We start from the raw sequence: 20,349 nt of genomic DNA on the forward strand, positions 1-20,349 counted from the left end.
ATCTTTTAGCAAGCCCAGCCAGTTGTAAACCAGAGATACTCAGAAAACCAAAAGCTTTGATGAGGCATCCCTGCTTTTAAATAATCTGTAGAAGGGACGTGTGGGTGGTTTTTTAAAAAAGTGCTAGCTTTCACTAACTTACTTAGAAAACTTATTAATTGTTTTATATTCCAGAGAATCTTAAAATGATATACATAATATGCATAAAATACATGGTAAAATATTAATATAAATAATCAAATAATAGCCTATTAAAATAACATACAAGCCATTCAATAATACCCACAGTTTCCCTCAGTACAAAATCCCAACCAGTTATTTTGTATAGCAAGGAGGACTGGCCAGATGGCAACTCCTACAGCCTCAGATTTCAAATAAAAGCAATATCTGGCCTGGCCTGTTGCAGCACATTCCCATCCTCCCGGCCTCACACCTGGGAACATAGGTAGCTCTGTGCCAATAAGGCTCAATGAGCATTTGTGTATCTAGGTTGAAAGGAGGCCTCAGAGAAAATGATTGTGCAGTAGCCACACTGCTCTTAAAAGAGAACTTTGGGAATTTCACAACTGGCATTGCAGCATCACACTGTGGGCTAACATGGTGAAATGTTTGTGCATTGTCATGGAGATGTTAATTAACTCCTACAAAGACATAAGTGGCAGGAGGTTTAAAGTTTTAAAAACTAATTGTTTTGTACGCTTCTCAGTTTTATTTCAGCTACAGTTTTGCTTTGTTTTTGATTTAGCTCTTAGGGAATATTATTGAATGTTGTTGTGTTGCTGTGTAACACCAGGAAGGTGGTGTTGTCTGGGGATGGCCTATATGGCTGAACCTGACCCTGGGATGGGGCAAAGAGCACCTCCTGAGTGCAGCACAAGCTTCTTTTAAAACCACAGGCCAGTCAAAAAGTATCTCTTCCTTTATTTTTGACCAGAATATTCAGTTGCTACTGTCAAGCCTACGAGACAGATGGAGATGAAGGAATGTTTTGAACAAGAAGGTTAATATGAAGTACTTCTAAAGTACTGCAAATGATTGCTGTTGAGTGGATTTATTTACTTGAATATAAATAGTGGGTTTTTAAAATTTTGGTATTCTGTATATTTGCTGTTGGGATATGATGAAAGAAATCTGTATGGTGGGGTACTGGAGTTATGAAAACTGTGGTAGGAAAAAAAGGGAAGTTTTTAGAAAACCTATTACTATGTAATACAGTGGTACCTCGGGTTACATATGCTTCAGGTTACATACGCTTCAGGTTACAGACTCCGCTAACCCAGAAATATTACCTGGGGTTAAGAACTTTGCTTCAGGATGGGAACAGAAATTGTGCTCCGGCGGCACATGAAGTGGTGCTTCAGGTTAAGAACAGTTTCAGGTTAAGAACGGACCTCCAGAACGAATTTAGTACTTAACCCGAGGTACCACTGTATAGGTAACCTCTGTAGAAAAGGGTAGTCTCTTTTTCTGAGCTATGCTGTGGCATACAGTATGCTCACAACTTACGCGGGGATCTCACCTAAAGTGAATTATACACAACTGTGTATAGTCAAAACCCATTGGGTTCAATGGTGGGTGCAATTGCCAAAGTCCTTTTTTTGGAACCCCCCTTTCCCCCCCCCCCATTTCTTTTTTTTCTTCTTTTTTTTGCCATGCGCTCAAGTCAGTTAAATGTGTGCAAGTTGCAGGCACCCTGTACTTAAAGCCAAGGTGATTGTAAACCATTCTGCCATTTTAGGTCTTAAACCTGACAGAAATGGTCAGAAGGGGGATGCTTCTTTGGTGCTGCTATGAATACAGTCCATGCAAACATATTCTAAAAGCAGGAGACATCCTTTTAGAACTGTGTCTTGTTTTGTTAGTGTTCATATAAACATTTAGCAGGTTAGATGATAGATTGTCAAAAACTCATATGATTCGTGTAAAATACTTCCTTAGATGAGAAGCAAAAATTAACTGCCGTGGTTTCCTTCTTCCTCTTCCCAATGGGAGACAATTCTCTGTAGAGCCATTGTTTGGAGCTGACAGCAGTCAGGAGACCTCTCTTAATAAATGGCTGTTTGAGGAAACAAAATCATGATGATTATTTTTGAACATAACTCCTCAAATGGACCATTGTGGAAGCTTTTGTTTTGATTAGAATGTTAGAAGAAATACTTCCATTTCCTGGCAAGAGTACAAGGCAGCCATGCCCAAGATCCTTTCAGTGAAAGTTACCTGTCACTTCTTACTGCTTTCCGTTTAAGACCCTGAACTGACTTAAGAATGTTGTTGTTGTTGTTTAGTTGTTTAGTCGTGTCCGACTCTTCGTGACCCCATGGACCAGAGCACGCCAGGCACTTCTGTCTTCCACTGCCTCCCGCAGTTTGGTCAGACTCATGTTTGTAGCTTCGAGAACACTGTCCAACCATCTCGTCCTCTGTCGTCCCCTTCTCCTTGTGCCCTCCATCTTTCCCAACATCAGGGTCTTTTCCAGGGAGTCTTCTCTTCTCATGAGGTGGCCAAAGTATTGGAGCCTCAGCTTCACGATCTGTCCTTCCAGTGAGCGACTTAAGAATAACACATATTAAAAACATTTTCAAATTCAATATTGATACAGACTCAAAAGTATTGTTGGGAAAGGGGGGATCTTAAATAGATATTGAAAAGACAGTAAGGACAACACCCATCCGATAACGTTGTACATATACATGCTGTTTGTTCATCAATGAAATGTCAGACGGGTGATGCCATTCATGCTGCTCTGAGATAGCTGTGGGAGAAGCTTGGTGAAAGGATGAGTACCAGTTGGTTGTGCTGACCTTAGAATTAGCAGACCCAGCCTAATTCTAGGGTCTGTATCCAATGTTCTTTATTCACTAGTGTAAGGTTGGGTTTTAATGGTGCACAAACATCACAATGCAAAAAGTTTCGCCCACAGAACAACTATACTGCTAGGTGACTTTGACTCAGTGCTACATCGTCCAGCCCAGACACTGATGTCCAGCTCTGAGGGCCTTCAGGCGGTTCCCTCACTGTGAGACGTAAAGCTACAGTATACCAGGCCGACGGCCTTCTTGGTCGTGGCCCCCGCCCTGTGGAATGCCCTCCCATCAGATGTCAAACAGATAAGCAACAAGATGTCTTTTAGAAGACATCTGAAGGCAACCCTGTTCAGGGAAGTTTTTAATGGTTAATGGGGGGGGGGAGGCAAATCTTGAGACCTCAGGTCAAACCTTGAAGTATGGCACCTGTACTATGGTATTTGCAAAGGCCTATGCAAAGTGCTGTGCACCTGGCTTCACAAAAACTTATTTGTGCCACTCCTAAAATTTCTATTGATGGATCTGCTAGGAAGACTGACCTGCAAGGGGTCAGAGGAGAGGAGGAGGGGATGTTTGTGTGTCTTTATTGTGATTTATTGTGGAATGTTGATTTCCCTTTCCCAACAAAAGAACAAATTGCCACAATTCTGCTTAAGTGGCTGGGGGGGCGGGGGCAGGGGTGAGGGGAGACACCTGCCATTTCTGCAGGCCCTGCAGAGTTTTCCTTCTGCCACAGGGTGGCAGCCAGTCTCTGAAAATTGGGAAATCACAAAGCTGGATTCAGTTGCAACCTGGAAAACAAGCAGCAGAATCTGTCAAGAGCTTCACAGATGTGGAATAGTTCTGCTTTGGCTACATTGGATAAATGTTGCCAAAATTTCGTGCTTTATGAGCCTAAACCCATTTACCCAGAAGTATGGCCTGCTATCAGATATACTGTATGTGGGGATTGCAGTTGTCAAGCTTAAAGGTGACAAGATTAAATCAAAATACATATTGAACAGCGATTCTGTGCACAACTGGAAGTAAGTGCCAGTGAACTCAGTAGGACTCAGGACTAATCCAGCCAAGATGGATTAAGAATAAAACTTAACTTGCAGAATTACCATATATACTCGAGTATAAGCCAACTTTTCCAGAACATTTTTTAATGCTAAAACAGCCCCCCATGGCTTGTACTCGAGTGAGGCGGTGGCGGAGGGACGAGGGGCCCGAAAGGAGCCCTTTCTTGCTGCCAGTCCCGCCGCCGCCTGCCTCTCGCAAGGGCAGGCACAGGAGCCGCGGTTGGGAGAGATGCTGTGCTGCGCTGTGCCTCTCCCAACTGCGGCTCCTATGCCTGCTTTTGTGAGTAGCAGAGGTGGCAGCAGAGGGACGAGTGGCCCGAAAGGAGCCCTTTTGGGCTGCTCCTTCCTTCTCCTCTGCCCTTGCCGCTCGTAAGAGCAGGCATAGGAGCCGTGGTTGGGAGAGGCACAGCGCAGCCTCTGCCACTGCCTTTGCTGCTGTCGGCAGCGGAGGAACGAGCAGCTACTTATATCAGTTGCTGGGGAGTGCTGTTACTTCCATACCCTGCTTATAGGTTGCAAAGGCATCTGATCAGCCACAGTAGTATGTCAGATGCTGGACTAGATGGTGCCATCTGCAAATTGGATGAGCATCCCCTCAATTCCTTCCTCCAAGTCATTTATAAAGACAACAACAACGGACCCAGAACAGAATCCCACAGCCCCCCACTTGCCACTTTTTTCCAGGATGGTGAGGAACAGGATTCAGGTAGGTAGCCGTGTTGGTCTGACGTAGTCAAAATAAATTAAAAAACTAAAAAAATGTCCAGTAGCATCTTAGAGACCAACTAAATTTGTTCTGGGTTTAAGCTTTCATTTGCATGCACAGCTTATATGAAGAACAAACTTAGTTGGTCTCTAAGGTGCTACTGGACAATTTTTTTTCTTTGAGTCAGTCAACCACCTAACAATTCGAAAGCATACCGGTGCAAGTAGATAAATAGGTACCACTGCGGCAGCGTTTTAGTGTGCTTTGGCTTCCATCACAGTATTCCGTTGCACCAGAAGTGGTTTAGTCATGCTGGCCACGTGATCTGGAAAGCTGTCTGTGGACAAACATTGGCTCCCTTAGCCTGAAGCAAGATGAGCAACATACCCCATAGCCACCTTTGACTGGACTTAACCGTCCAGGGGTCCTTTATCTGGTTGGTAACCAGCTACAAATCCACCTAACAGTTACCTCGTTCAACTCACATTTCACCAGCTTTCTTGCAAGAATATAATGGGCGACTTTCAAAAGCCTTTTTGAAATCAAGATTTCCACAGCACTCCCCTGATCCATGAATTTTGTAACTCTACCAAAATGAGAAATGAAAATCATCAAGCATGACTGATAGCTGCCACTTAATTATCTAATTCCTGTGTATTATAATTTTTTTTTAGAAAGCACTAAAATTTTCTAAACACTGTATATGTGTAGTTTATGATTACAAGATAGCCTCTGCCTGCAGGCTCACAAGCTAAGAGGCATGACACAAAAGGAATTGAGTGGGCAGAGGAAAGCAAATATTGGGTTGCCTCCTAGCAGCCTTTGGTATCCTGGTCAACAGAAAAGGATAGTGTGTGCCTCTGCTTCTGCAGCTGTACGGCAGTGGGCAGCTGGAATTGGAGTGATCTTTTTTGCAGGCAGAGAGGAAGCAAATTTCCTGCATTTCCTCTGGCTGATGGATGGAGCCATGCTCCTGGGAAGGGGGTGGAATCCCTGCCTCTTTGCACATAGAAGACTAACATGTCAGGGATAAAGCTCCTTTTGCCTCTCCTGATGGTTTTCTAGGTGTGGGGATTTTTGTGTGTCTATGGAGGAGTTTTTCATCTTGGAACTCCCCACTGTGATACAGAAGTGCAACAGTCCAGGGACAGGCTTCCCATGAACTAGGGCGATGAAGTGGGCAAAAGCGAGGCATTACTATGCAACAAACTGCCTGTTATTCTCTTTCCCTGGTTTTATTTTCCCAAGAATAAACTGCCACAATCCCCTCCTTGTTAGTCTAGTGTCGCTTCCACCTATTCAGTCATTGATGTGATGTTTGTTTGTCTCTCTTGTGTTTCTGAATGTTTGCATTAATTTAAAAGTGGCCTCATGTTCTCTGTAGCTATCAGAGAGTTGCTTTCCTGAATATTACAGTGGGGACTCGTAATTGGTCCACCATTGTGCCCATCTGGGCTTCCCCAATGCTCCTTTTGTATGCAAAGTTAATGTAATTAGCAATGTGTTAAGCTTGTAAAGGACTCTGGTGTTGCAACAAACACATGGCTAATTATGAAATGATAGCCAAGCTTTAGGCTCGTTCTGGGGACAGAGTCTGTGGCTGCAGAGTCTTTCACCCTAAGTTCAGTGGCTCTTTATCCCCCTCTTTGCCAATTCCCAGGCAGCAATGAGTAATTCCTCATTAACCTTGACATAAAAAGGAAAACCCATTTCTACTCAGTCAGCTGGGTGCTGTTTTGCTTGTGTCTATCAACGGGGAGGGTCATATTGTCTCTACTAATTATGCTTCAAAACCCCACATCCTACCAATAAGAACAAATTGAAAGGATGATTGAAAGGACAACTTTGAAGCGGGATTACAAGAGCATACAAAGCTGCTCTTATCCTTAATTGGACTACTTGTCCATCTAGACTAGTTTTATCAGTTGTCCCTAGCAGAGGCCCTCCAAGTTCACCAACCAGAGGTGCTAGCATCACACCTCAGGACCGCGGTTGTATCTCTGCAAGGTGCTGGAGGGGTGGCCACCCTTGGGTTTGGTGTAGAGGCTGGAGCAGGCACAGAACACTGTGACTCAGTTGCTTGCGGGGGACAAACCACTCCCAGCATAAAACAACTTGCTTGTGGGATTTGCACTGGCTGTAAATCCATTCTTGGGCCAAGTCTAAGATTCTGGAACTAACATAAAGGCTCAGGACCAGGTCCTGAGACTCCCTTATCCTTTATACACCAAGTAGATCACTGTGGTCTGTGGGAGTGTCTCTCCTGCAAGTTCCGAAGATCTCAGGAGCTTGGTCTGCAATTACTTAGAGCAAGGAGGGCTTTTAGTGTGGCTGCCCATGTTCTATGGAATAGCATTCCTGTTGATGCTATTCAGGCTGCCCTGAAAACAAATCAGAACAACCTGCTACTCAAGACATGCATTCATACAATTGCTGATCGCTTTCACTTCCAGTTTTGCCCGGAGATTTCACTTCTTGAGGATTGTGTGTGTGTGTGTATAGGGTGCTGAACCCCCAGCATCTTTCTGCCCCCTAACCCCCTCTTTCTTTCTTTCTTTCTTTCTTTCTTCCTTCCTTCCTTCCTTCCTTCCTTCCTTCCTTCCTTCCTTCCTTCCTTCCTTCCTTCCTTTCTCCTACACACAAACCCACAGCTGTGGTTTATCTAGGACAGAAAACTAAGGGCAAATCATAGTTAACTGGGACTGTTGAAGCATATATAAAACATCTGAAGGTGTTGAAGGCAAGGTGTAGACTTAAGTCTCGCTTTCCACACAGAGAGAGTTCAGATAAATGCAGTAGAACAGAGCCTTGAGTCTGATGGGGCCTTGCTTAACCTAATGCTTTATCTAGCTTGGTTTTTTGAAAAGCATATGTAAAGGAGCTTGCACTGAATGACTCATCAAAAATAATTATAAAATAAAATAACAATAATTTAGACCCAGCTCTAGTCAAGTCACTATTTAATGTTACTTTCTCTATTTGCTGTGATAAGCATTAAAATTTGCTTGCTGGTTGATTAATCATTGTTTAGCAATGTGCAGTGGAGTCCAGTAAACGGTTTGAAATTGCCACAGTATAATAAATGGTTATTTGATAATGAATGAAATTGTTTGAAAATACTGTTAAAATGTCAGCTTTTAACACACAGATCATTCGTCAAAAAGTGAATGCAAACATGGAAACCACCCAGTGACACCATAAATATACTGCAACAAATGCAGGGCAAATAGCAGGGAAACTGGAATAAATTGATATATGAAGTTAATTTCAATCTGTAAAAGTAATTGCATTGGTTTAACTTATTTAACTCTTCTTACAGTAATATTTATGGTGGAGGGTGAAAGTAAAGAAATAAATGATGATAAATAGATAAAAGACATAGGAAATGGGAATTGTTTTCCAATTTAATTACACTGTCACATAAAATTATCACTCAGATACACAATGCCGACAGCAGGAATACATTAAAACTCTATTATGCTCTGTAGAATGGCATAGTATCCGTTATTGTTTATGCCATAAATATTTTTGTTCTTTCAAATTATCTTCCATCTTTCCAGATTGCTAAATACTAACAGGCCTGAGCTAGTTTGCTCAGAGGGAACATCCATGGGTCTTATTTCTAAGCAGGTGCACTTTGAGTCCCAATCCCATGTGGAATAGGGATCCCCATACTGCCAAAAGTTATTAGGAATTGCTTTCATCATTTTGTTAATGTTTTTATCCTAAAATAGATGAAACGTGAATTCTTTTAAACTTTCCTCCTCGTGTATGACTAGCAGCAGGCTGGCCATTACACAACACACGGTAGGTTCTGTGTGTGTGTTGCATTATGTCGTCTTCCACTGGACACCATTAAGGGTGTTATTTGAGGTCAGAGTCAGCAGAGTGTGAGGCTCCTCCAGATGTTGCTGGACTACACTCCTGTCAGCCCCAAGCTAGCATTGCCATTGGTCATGGATGATGGGAGTTGCAGTCCTGGAACATCTGCAGGGCACTTCACGGACTATCCTTGGTGTTCAGCAGACCAATATGTAAGCTTTGTTACATGCCCTTTTTTACCTACCTGTCTACCTATAAATATAATAAAAATGTAAGAATGTTGTCACACTGAATTTGTTTAGTCACAGACAGGTACTGCTGTGAACTACAGCAGGATGACAAATGGGGCTGTCAGAGCTTCTGGGCCATCACAGCACCATCAAAGGGTGAGGCAGAAGGAACTGCAGAGGGAGACAGGCGCAGGTGAGTTTGTGGGGAAATGGCCAAGTAGGTAGGTGGCAGTGAGCAGGTGGGCGGGGTTTGGCAAGGTCTAACAGGGTGGGGTAGTTTGGGCAAGCTGTATGGGGTCTTGGTGGCCTTGGCAAAGGAAGAAAGGGATGGGGTGAGTGGTTTTGACAAGGAGTAAATGGTGGAGGTGAGTGGCTTTGGGGAGGGAGATTGTGGGGTTAGCAAGCAAAGGGAGCAGGAGTGCAGTCCCTAATACATATAATAAAGATGCAGGTGTGCTGTCACACTGCAGTTTGCTTGGCCACATGCAGGTGGCGCTGCAAACTACAGCATGATTAGAGGTGCTGGATGGCTGACAAGCCATGGAGGGACAGTCAGAACAGGTGGGGGCAGCACCTCTCAGCTCCACTGGCTCCCTGGTTCCCCTACCTCTGGGATCATGATCCCCAGGCTGGCTGACATTGCTACTAGGCACAATCCCATCTTCCCAGCCACTTTGGCAACCCACTGCTTCTGCCACTGCCATACAGCCAATTAGGATGAAGAGTTGATCTGAAAGGAGGAGCACAGGAAGGAGACCAGAAGAAGTGGTCAGCTGGCCTGTAATCCAGGGCTGCAGCTGCATCTGAGCATGAGATGAAAAAGGTTCTAAGCATTTGGTGATCCTCCTTCCACTTCTCCTTTGCACATCAACCATTGTGGTTGGGGGTAGGTGAGGCAAGAGCACAGCCCTTAGGAAGAAATACTTCAGCTAACAGGTGGGGTTAAGGCAGCTATTGGTCCTACTTTGGAATTTAAGAGTGTGACTGAGCTGTGGCTTTAACAACATTAGACAAATTATTGGAGAATAACCCTATCCATGGCTACCAGCCATGATGTTCCTCCACTGCTGGAAGAAGTATGCCTCTGAATGCCATTAGCCGGGAATCACAAATGGGAAGAGTGTTACTGCATGGATGTCCTGCTTGCAGGTTTCCCACAATGGGCTTTTGGTTGGCCTCTTTGAGATCAGGACATTGGACCAGATGGGCCTTCAGTCTAATCCAACAAGGCTTTGCTCCTGTTCTTAACATCTGTGCTACCTGAGGATTTTCCAAGGTCCTGCAGACCCTAGCTTGAGAAAGCAGACCTAGCCTCGGTCATGTGTGCCATACTTACATCCAGCCGAGGCTACTGTTGGAGGCAGATTTAGGGGAGCGCAACCAGTTCACCCGCACTGGGCGGCAAACCAAGAGGGCACTGCAAGCGGGTGTTGCAACAATGATGAACAAATGGCAGATGGCATTCCCCTGTGCTGGATTAATGGCAGCAAGTGCTCAGGGATTGAACCCAGGACCTTCTGTATGCGAAGCATACACTTGACCACTGAGCTATTGTCTATACCAAGTTTCAACCTGCCTGACTTGTGCTTTAATTATGTTTATTGCTGCCTGTCACCAGGTGGCACTTGTCCACCCTTGGACTTGAGCTGCTGGCATCCAGCTTCCTTCCAGCTCCACATTCATTGATGGAAAAACGGTGCAAACCATGCAATTTGAACATGACCCCAAATAAATGGGAACCTCTGAAAGAAGCTCCAAACCCATGAGATGCTTGAAAAACAAGACAAACAATCATGAGTGAATTGATGAAGGGAAAACCTTCTACAATATTCCTAGAATGGTCCATCAGGCATCCATAAATTAAATGAATGGACTTGCTCCAGAACTTTATTCTAGGTCTTAAAAATGATATGTGTATATGCTGTAAGGATGGTTTCTTTTCTCGCCTATTGCTGTAAGACAGGCTATAACTAAAATGAAATACCATTAGAATTTGGAAGTGATCACAGACTGTAATCCAAAATGATCTATTATTTACAGTTCTTATTAAAAATATTGAACATGGAAGACTTTCAACTTCCTGCAGCTTGGCATTCTGTTTGAGTCCGACTTCAATTTCAAAGCTAGTAAAGTCATATATCCAAATTAATGATTGATTTACAGCCTTTATACTCCATATGTTTCCCCTCAAATACGCAATATTTAAAAACACTGGCTGAGTTCCCCCCCTTTTTTTCTTTAATCAGGATATTTCTATAGCCAGTTTTGTGCATTTGTTATGATCCTAAACTCATTTTCATTATCTCTTGCTTTAAATGTTAACATAAAACCCATAATGACAAAAAGAACATCTTTTTATATGATCATTTCTGCTGTTGTAACAATTTGCAAGATTGATGGATACACCAAATTAGTTATCAAGTGGAGGAGTTCTGTGGAATACCATGTTGTGAACACTCCTGCTTCAGTCAAAGCCAACATCACCTTTCTGAGGGGATCTGGGCTCTCCTTCTGGCAACCACAAAGTAGATGTGTGTGGCTATTCTCCATTTCCATGTCAGCTGAGTCCCATTGCAGGTTGCCAGGCCATTTACACCCGGAGCAGAGCAAAATCAGGTGAGACTTTTTCATAGAATCCAACTCTAGAATTCGAGTTGAAAGGGACCCCAAGGGTCATCTAGTCCAATCCCCTGTCATGCAGGAATCACAGCTAAAGAATCCTTGACAGATGACCACCAAACTCTGTTAAAAATATCTCCAATTGAAGGAGAGTCTGCCACCTTCTAAGGGAGCTTTTTCCACTGCCAAGTTGTTCCTTAATGTTTAGTTGAAAACTCCTTTCAGGTCATTTGAATCCATTGGTGCAAGTCCTTCCCTCTGGAGCAGCAGAAAACAAGCTTGCTCCATCTTCTAAGTGAGAGTCCTTCAGCTATTTGAAGGTGGCTATCATATCTATCACCACTTAGTCTTCCCTTCTCCAGGCTAAACATACCCAGTTCCCTCAACTGCTCCTCATAAGGCTTGCTTTTCAGACCCACATTCCAGCTTGTCAATATCCTTCCTAAACAGTGGTGTTCCTTTGCTTGCCAGTCCCAACAACTATGGAGACCCCAACAGCCCCCTGCACAAGACTACCACATCAGCCAAGAAGGTACCCTCCTCAGGGAACTTGCAAATTTGGAGACATCTCCAGCCTCCCACCCCAAATCCTGCCCTCTAAAGTAATATCCAGGTTCCCAGTATCAGAAGAGGAGAAGACTCCAGGTCAGGACATCATTTCCTGCTTTGCTATGTGAGCCTGTTTCCCCGAACCTTCCCTGGGAGGAGGATGCCCAAATGAAAGCATGCTCTGGATCAAGGCTCTGCTGATGCTCCAAATGGCCAGCTATAGAGCTGCTCCTTCAATGCCTAGAAGTTCCCGATTCAACACCTCATCCTTCTCAGCTGTGTGACTTCCTTAGCTAGACAGCTTTCTTGCTTTCTTAGCAACCTTGATCACTGACCTGCTAGTCAGTTCCCCAGGCTCACTAATAGGACGGGATCCTGAGCTAAACAACAGCGATAATAGAAATAGGACTCTCATAGATATTGGGGTACAGCTCTTCCTGGGGGTTGTGGTGGGGGAAAGTGGGCCCTTCTGGGAGTGCCACAACTTGGGATCTTGCTGGAAATTTGCTGGAGCTCAGGTGGCTAAGTGACAGTGGCTCCCTAGACCCAGCAACATGATGTGTATCCTCTTTCACTGGATAGGTCAGCAGAGAATTAGGTAGCTACCTTTGTTTCCTTCTTGCTTACCATTCTTGTCCTTTTAAAATGGTTTGGAGATCTCAACAAGGTCATTTCCCATTTATTTGTAGTCCAGTTATGGAGGAGTCCTGTTGGGAAAATGTCAATGAATCCATCTTAACAAGGTGCCTCACCCAATTGGGTTCACATCTTGTACCAAACCAAGGATTCCCTGGGTGGTCTTGACTATTCGGGATTCAGGGCTCATCATGGGACTGAAACTGCCTTGGTCGCACTGGTTGATGATCTCCGGCAGGCTAGGGACAAAGGTGAGAGCTGTTTCCTAGTTCTGCTGGATCTCTCAGCGGCGTTTGATACCATCGACCATAACATCCTTCTGGACCGTCTTGAGGGGCTGGGAGCTGGGGGCACTGTCATACAGTGGTTCCGCTCCTTCCTCCTGGGCCGTGTTCAGAAAGTGGTGGTGGGGGATGAGTGTTCACACCCCTGGGCTCTCACTTGTGGGGTGCCTCAGGGTTCTGTCCTCTCCCCCATGCTTTTCAACATTTACATGCAGCCACTGGGAGAGATCATCAGGAGGTTTGGGCTGGGTGTTCATCAGTATGCGGATGATACCCAGCTCTACCTCTCTTTTAAATCAGAACCGGTGAAGGCGGTGAAGGTCCTGTGTGAGTGTCTGGAGGCAGTTGGAGGATGGATGGCGGCTAACAGATTGAGGTTGAATCCTGACAAGACAGAAGTACTGTTTTTGGGGGACAGGAGGCGGGCAGATGTGGAGGATTCCCTGGTCCTGAATGGGGTAACTGTGCCCCTGAAGGACCAGGTATGCAGCCTGGGAGTCATTTTGGACTCACAGCTGTGCATGGAGGCACAGGTCAAATCTGTGTCCAGGGCAGCTGTTTACCAGCTCCATCTGGTACGTAGGCTGAGACCCTATCTGCCTGCGGACTGTCTCGCCAGAGTGGTGCATGCTCTAGTTATCTCCCGCTTGGACTACTGCAATGCACTCTACGTGGGGCTACCTTTGAAGGTGACCCGGAAACTACAACTAATCCAGAATGCGGCAGCTAGACTGGTGACTGGGAGCGGCCGCCGAGACCATATAACACCAGTCTTGAAAGACCTACATTGGCTCCCAGTGCGTTTCCAAGCACAATTCAAAGTGTTGGTGCTGACCTTTAAAGCCCTAAACGGCCTCGGTCCAGTATATCTGAAGGAGCGTCTCCTCCCCCATCGTTCTGCCCAGACACTGAGCTCCCGCTCCGAGGGCCTTCTGGTGGTTCCCTCACTGCGAGAGGCCAAGTTACAGGGAACCAGGCAGAGGGCCTTCTCGGTAGTGGCGCCCTCCCTGTGGAACGCCCTCCCACCAGATGTAAAAGAGAACAACAACTACCAGACTTTTAGAAGACATCTGAAGGCAGCCCTGTTCAGGGAAGTTTTTAATATGTGACATTTTAGTGTATTTTTCATCTTTGTTGGAAGCCGCCCAGAGTGGCTGGGGAAACCCAGCCAGATGGGCGGGGTACAAATAAATTATTATTATTATTATTATTATTATTATTATTATTATTATTATTATTGATTCCGGGTCTCTATTTCCTCCATCTTTAAAATGGGCACAACTATGGTCCACTGTAGAGGGCCATTCTGGGCCTGTAGGAGACAAAGCCTGCCAGCTACCATGAACATGGAAAATACTACTGTGATTAAGAATGATGAGGAATTAGCAATTAGTGTATGTAAATCTGCTGAACTAGAAGAATCTCAGTTCTTGCTCTGAATAGGGGAAGAGTTAATTTCTTAGAATGCATGTCCCAGCCTTTTTTCTGATCAGAGAAAGTCACGTAGTCTACAGCTGAAAATCTGGACATCTACAATATTTGTTGTGCGGTTTATAATTATTCTTAATGCCCTTGCAAACACATGTAATAAAATGCTAACAAACCATCATCCATTACCTAATTATATTTATCTAGACAGACAATGCTGAGGGTGGGGAAAGCCTACAGTAAAAAATATTGTTTTTCATTTGGCAAATAAAGCCTACATTTACAACTTAATTATCCCCTTGTAGTGCTGTAGAGAGTGATTTCAGTTAATCATTCTTGGGTTCTAAGATTACCCCCCCACACACACTCAGAAAACATGAGGTTTAAAATGTATGTTGACTCCCAATTAAGTCTACTTCCCCTCTGGTAGGGGAGTTGTTAATGGGATTTAAATGTTTTTTGCCGGTTTCAGTGGGATCCACGGCAGGAGATTTTCCCTTCCCCTGTCTTTGATGAAATACCTTTCCTGGTAAAAGATGAATAGGGAAGATTGTTAACTATTTTGCAAAACATGCTTTTGCAAAATATCCTAATTAACGCATATACTTCCAGGCTCCTGTTCCTGATCATCAAGAAAGTAGGGCGAGTCCCAAAGACTCTCATTAGTGAGTGTACATCTGATGGAGACAATGCTGTCAGTCTGATGGTGACCCCTTCAGCAAGCCTTTGGTTCAGCTGGGCCAGTTCATATAGTTTGTGAGCTTTCCATGTGCTCCCTGAGATATGTGGAAATGTGACAGCACATAAAAGGACCAACACAGGTCCTGTGCAAAGTGTGGCATTTTGGCAGCAAGGCCCACATGGAAGGCTTGATATCTCCACGCAGTCCTTGCCTTGCCTTGCCACAAGCCAGCCATCAGTCCCATGTTCTGGGGAGGTGATAACATGGCTGCTATAAGATGCCCTTGAATAGTATTTGGAAATGTCACCTGGTCCAGAATACCATGGCTGGTTATTGGGAGCCCATAACTTCTTTTTCATAGCAGTTGCAGTGGCTGCCAATTTGTTTTCGAACCCAGTTCAATGTTGGGTTGGGGCCAATGAATGTTGGAAGATTCAGGACAGATAAAAGACAAAAGTTCTCCATGCAGTGCATAGTTGAACTCATTCCCACAGGAGGCAGTGATGGACTGCTTTAAAAGACAATTGGACACATTCATGGATATCAAGTCTACCAGTGGTTCCTAGCCATGATGTAAATGCTTCTCAATACCAGCTGCTGGAAACCACAGGAGGGAAGAGCACTCTTGCATTTGGGTGGCCACTGTGAAAACAGGATGCTGGACTAGATGGGTCATTGACTTGATCCAGTCGGCTCTTTTTCTGTTCTTATGCTGGTTATGGACTTCCATGCTCTATACAGTTTAGGACCAGGTTACCTGAAGCACTGTCTCCTCAGACATGGGCTTGCCTGTATATTAAAATCTGCAGAAGATGTCATTATCTTTGTTTTGCCCATAATATTTTAGTCTGAAGTTTGTAGTGTGTCCTCTGCTAATATGTACCATGTTTCTTTTGTATCAAAGTTTGAATTGGTTTTAGAACGTGCACACTCATCTGTGACTATCTGGTGATGGGTACAGTGTGGTATAGTGGTCAGAGTGTTAGACTAGGACCTGGGAGACCAGGGTTAAAATCCCCACTCAGCCATGAAGCTCACTGGATGGCCTTGGCTCAGTCACTACCTCTCAGCCTATCCTACCTTACAGGGCTGTTGTGAGGATAAAATGGGGAGGCTGAGCTCCTTGAAGAAAAAGGTGGAAAATCAACAAATACCTGAAGAGACGCAGTAAAAACAAACTTCATGTTCTCAGACAAAATACCCATGATTAAAATGATAATCCTCCTGAAGCTAACATACAATCTGGTTTCCTTCAACCCAACTCCATAAGTGGCAGAAAAAACTACATTCATTTATCTTCTCACACAAAAAGCCATGAGTTTCTGCATGAAATGTCAGGGCTGGTTCTCCATCTTGCAAAGACATTTCAGGGGAACAGGAGTTCTGCTTGAAGAAGCATTTAGTCAGGTCCCAATAATTGATGCATCTTCCTATCAAGTCAGGCCCACAAGCTTAGTCCCCGGGGTGTTTAATAGGTAAGATATATTGTCACTCTGGTGTTCATTTCTCCAGTAATTGTGGAAAACTTAATGAGACCACTGATTGCAGGTGGAGTTATAGTAGCTCAGCTGCATGATGCAAGTTTGACTACATTAGTATGCATAGCATCTCAGCCTTCATTTAGAAAGGGAAACGTAGACAACCCACAAAATATTTTCTCTTTTTTCTTCCAAGGAAATGGTTACTGGCGCCAATTTGTGCAGTACCTTACTGGTGCAGGAAAAGAAATCTTGTTAGGCTCTCTGTTCTTTGCATGCATGGCACCAGAGCTCAGATTACATATACAGCAGCCTGCGGGTGGTGGACCAGGAATCCTTGGATGCAAAGTTCTGTTAGCCCCAAGGAAGAGATGGAGCCACTCACAGCTCCTGCACAATGTGCCCTGAACACCAAAGAACAGACTCTGCCACTGGATTCCAGTGAATGGATCAGCCTTCTCAGAGGATCAGGAAAGTCCCAAGACAGTTCCCTCAAAGTAACCCCTGTGGCTTGAAACCCCACTGTCTAGAACAGTGGTTCCCAGCCTCTTTTTGGCCATGCCCCACCTAAGCAACTCAAAAATCCTGATGCCCACCCTGTGAATATAATTCTTATTACCAGTATTCCAAAAGTGAACTCCTATTCATGTGGAGGAAGCCTAAAAAGCCATCAACTTGGTCTAAACATGCTTCCAAAGACATGCAATCCATGAGAGAAATAAAAGAATGAAAGGGCAGTTGAAGTACTGAGGAAGAAATCACTAAGAAATTGTTAAAATTATTGTTGTTGTTGTTATTAAGTGATATGAAAAAATAGCAAATAAAATTTCAAAGCATATAATAGAGAACTGAAAAATGGTGACCACTCCAGCTGTGTAGCTATGGAGTGGTCGCATTCAGGGGGAAATTCCACAAATGTTGACTGAGCACTCCTGGAGCACTACCCCCCTCAATGCGCCCAGGGTATTTTCTGTTTAGATAACCTCTCCATCGTCACCAGCTGACCATGTACATTCTGATTTTATTTTTAAAATGTGTATGTCACAATATATATTGATATTGATATTGATATTGATATTGATATTATTTGTATTTATATTTATATTTATATTTATATTATTCATATTTGTATTTATATTTATATTATTTATATTTATATTTATATGAGGCCCCTAGAACCATAAGAAATGCAAAAAAACCCACTGTTAATAACTCATTCTCGAATTGCCCCTCTTAAAAATCTAATTGCCCCCCTGTGGGGTGTGTGGCCTACGTTGGGAAACATGGGTCTGGAAGAAGCCAATGACGGAAGAAAAAGGCACTAATCCTACTTTAATCACCTCAGGGCAATTTACACATAAGATATGTAAAACCAGTTTAAAAACACAAAAACAACAAAAAGTGCTAACAAGTGGAAACTCGTGGCAAAGACACATGTATCCAGTGTTTTTCCTCCAGCAGGTACTCAAGGGCACATGGTACTGGCGCGTCTTTTCGTTGTTGTTAAAAACTCTGGCACTTGCATGGTGAGTACCAGCACCTATTTTTCTAGAAAAAAAGCACTGCATGTATCCATCTGGGAAAGCCTTTTAGAACAAAATTGCCTACACCTGTTTCTGGAAAGTGCAGCTAGTGAGCGCCTGTCCTATCTTGACAGGGATGCTATTCCACAGAACAAGGACAGCCACATTAAAAGCCATGCTCTGAATTAACTGTGATAGCTGAGATATTTGGAACACATGGGGAAAATTCCCCCCCCAGACCACAGAGATCTACTAGGTGTATAAAGGATCAGGAGATCTCTCAAGTAACTTGGTCCTGAACCATATATGACCTTGTATGTTAGTACCTTGAACTTGGCCCTGTAGCAGATTGGCAGCCAGTGCAAATTCCACAAGCAAGGTGTAATATGCTGGGGGTAGTTTGCCCCTACAAGCAACCTAGTGGCCAAGTTCTGCACCATCTGCAGCCTCTGGACAAGCCCCCTCTGCCCAAGATAGCCCCATGTAGAGTGCATTGTAGTAATCCAACTGTGAGGTTAGCAATGCACGGACAACTGTGCTCAAGCTACTCAGATGCAGTACTCGGGGTGAGCGTAGCCAGATGCAGCATTCAGGGTGCGTGTCTTTCATCTTGGCTACCCAGCCCATACTATAAGGCTTTGCTAGTTGCTCCCGCACACTGCTGACATAGCTATTTTTTCTGCCTAAACTGCAGAAAACCAGCACTTCCAGGGTCCTGGTCTGACTGTAGTTCCGACCTGTTCTGGAGCCCTCTTTTCACCTTGCCTGGGTCCTCATTTCCTCTTGGTGGTGGACATCACAATGGGTCAGGGCACCCCACTCTCATGATGCCTTCCACAGCTACTGCTTTTGGAAGCACACAGGGGGGTCATGGATTTACTAAAATGGAGCTGGGAGAATGAGGGGCTGGGCTTGTGTCTGCCCTCTCCACTAAACTTCAAGCACTGTTTCAATAGTTCAGAAATATTCAGCACCTAGCCATGTGGAATTCTCTTCTAGGTATGCTCAATGCTGTGTGTGTGTGTGTGTGTGTGTGTGTGTGTGTGTCAGCTGCAATTCCATGGGAATGAAGACACTCAACAGAATGTGATACTGGTCACAGGATTTAGCTTGTGGAGAATATTGGAGGCTGAGTACATGTTACATGCAAATGCATGTGAAATATACTTGGAGTCCTGTAGTGATTTCATGCTCTTTATTGCAGCTTGTAAAACAGTTATTGAATTACCCCCGAAACCTCAGACTTTTATATACATTAATTACACAATGAGTCCTGTCTGATTGGCTGATTCTGCTTCCCTCCTGGAGACTGATTGGTCTTTTCCTGCAGGCCAGTCAGTACAGTGCTACCTCGGGTTAAGTACTTAATTCGTTCCAGAGGTCTGTACTTAACCTGAAACTGTTCTTAACCTGAAGCACCACTTTAGCTAATGGGACCTCCTGCTGCTGCGCCGCCGCCGGAGCACGAGTTCTGTTCTCATCCTGAAGCAAAGTTCTTAACCTGAAGCACTATTTCTGGATTAGTGGAGTCTGTACCCTGAAGCGTATGTAACCTGAAGTGTATGTAACCCAAGGTGCCACTGTAGTTGCATTCTACAATCCTATCAGCCTAACAGGCTGATTAACTTCTTCCTGAAGCCTGATTGGTGTTCTCCTGCAAGCCAATCAGTTGTTGCATTCTAGGATCCTACTTGCCTATTGTTCTAGGACCCAAGGTTAGTACATAACAGCATGTGACGCTGCCCAAACACATGAGTGCTTTATTAAAGAGAAGAGGTGCAGGGCCACTCTACCAGCACAGGTGAGAGACCAGCAAACATCCTTGACGTTTCCATCCCGGCTAGTCATTAGGACAACTTATAACTAAGAGCTTGAACCTGAGCTTTCTTATTTGCTCCTCCCACCCAAACCACTTTCCTTGTGTGTCTTGTTGTCAGTCTGGGAGCAGGGACTTGCATGTGTGTGATTTCTAAGCTGCTCTGGGAGTCTTCTTTTTTTAAACCCATATTTGTTAGCAATGCAAAACTGAGTTTGGAAGGTTGTGCTTGTAGACAAACTGGGGGAGTCTGTCCTCAAGAGGTTCACAGAAAGCGTGATGGGGTAGCCAGGAGTGGTTTGGTGGCAAGAACATCCCATCACAAGCAATGCAATGAATATTCTATCAAAACTGCCTGCCCTATCTTTGGGATTGAGATTAACTCTACCTACTGAACGTTGCAAAATTTATTTCAATGGCCTCTGACCGCCATACATCAGCAGCCAACCCCTATCTATATAAAACAATAAGCAGAATCTTAAGGCTCTCTTAGAGGCTGTCGGCAAGATGTATATTTGCTGACATCTAACCTGACTAAAGCCAAACACCATTACCCCTGTGACTGATTGGAGAGCAGCCATCAGTTAACAGTTTTATTTCCCTCCTGCAGCTGAGTTCCTTGACCAAGTTATCTAAGCTGAAATAGCTTTCCAGGGCTGTTACCAGCTCAATGGTTCTCTTGTAAAGTCGGGGGGGGGGGGCTTGGGA

The sequence above is a fragment of the Podarcis erhardii genome (genome assembly GCF_964252035.2).
Source record: "Podarcis erhardii genome assembly, chromosome: 14".
NCBI lineage: Eukaryota > Metazoa > Chordata > Lepidosauria > Squamata > Lacertidae > Podarcis > Podarcis erhardii.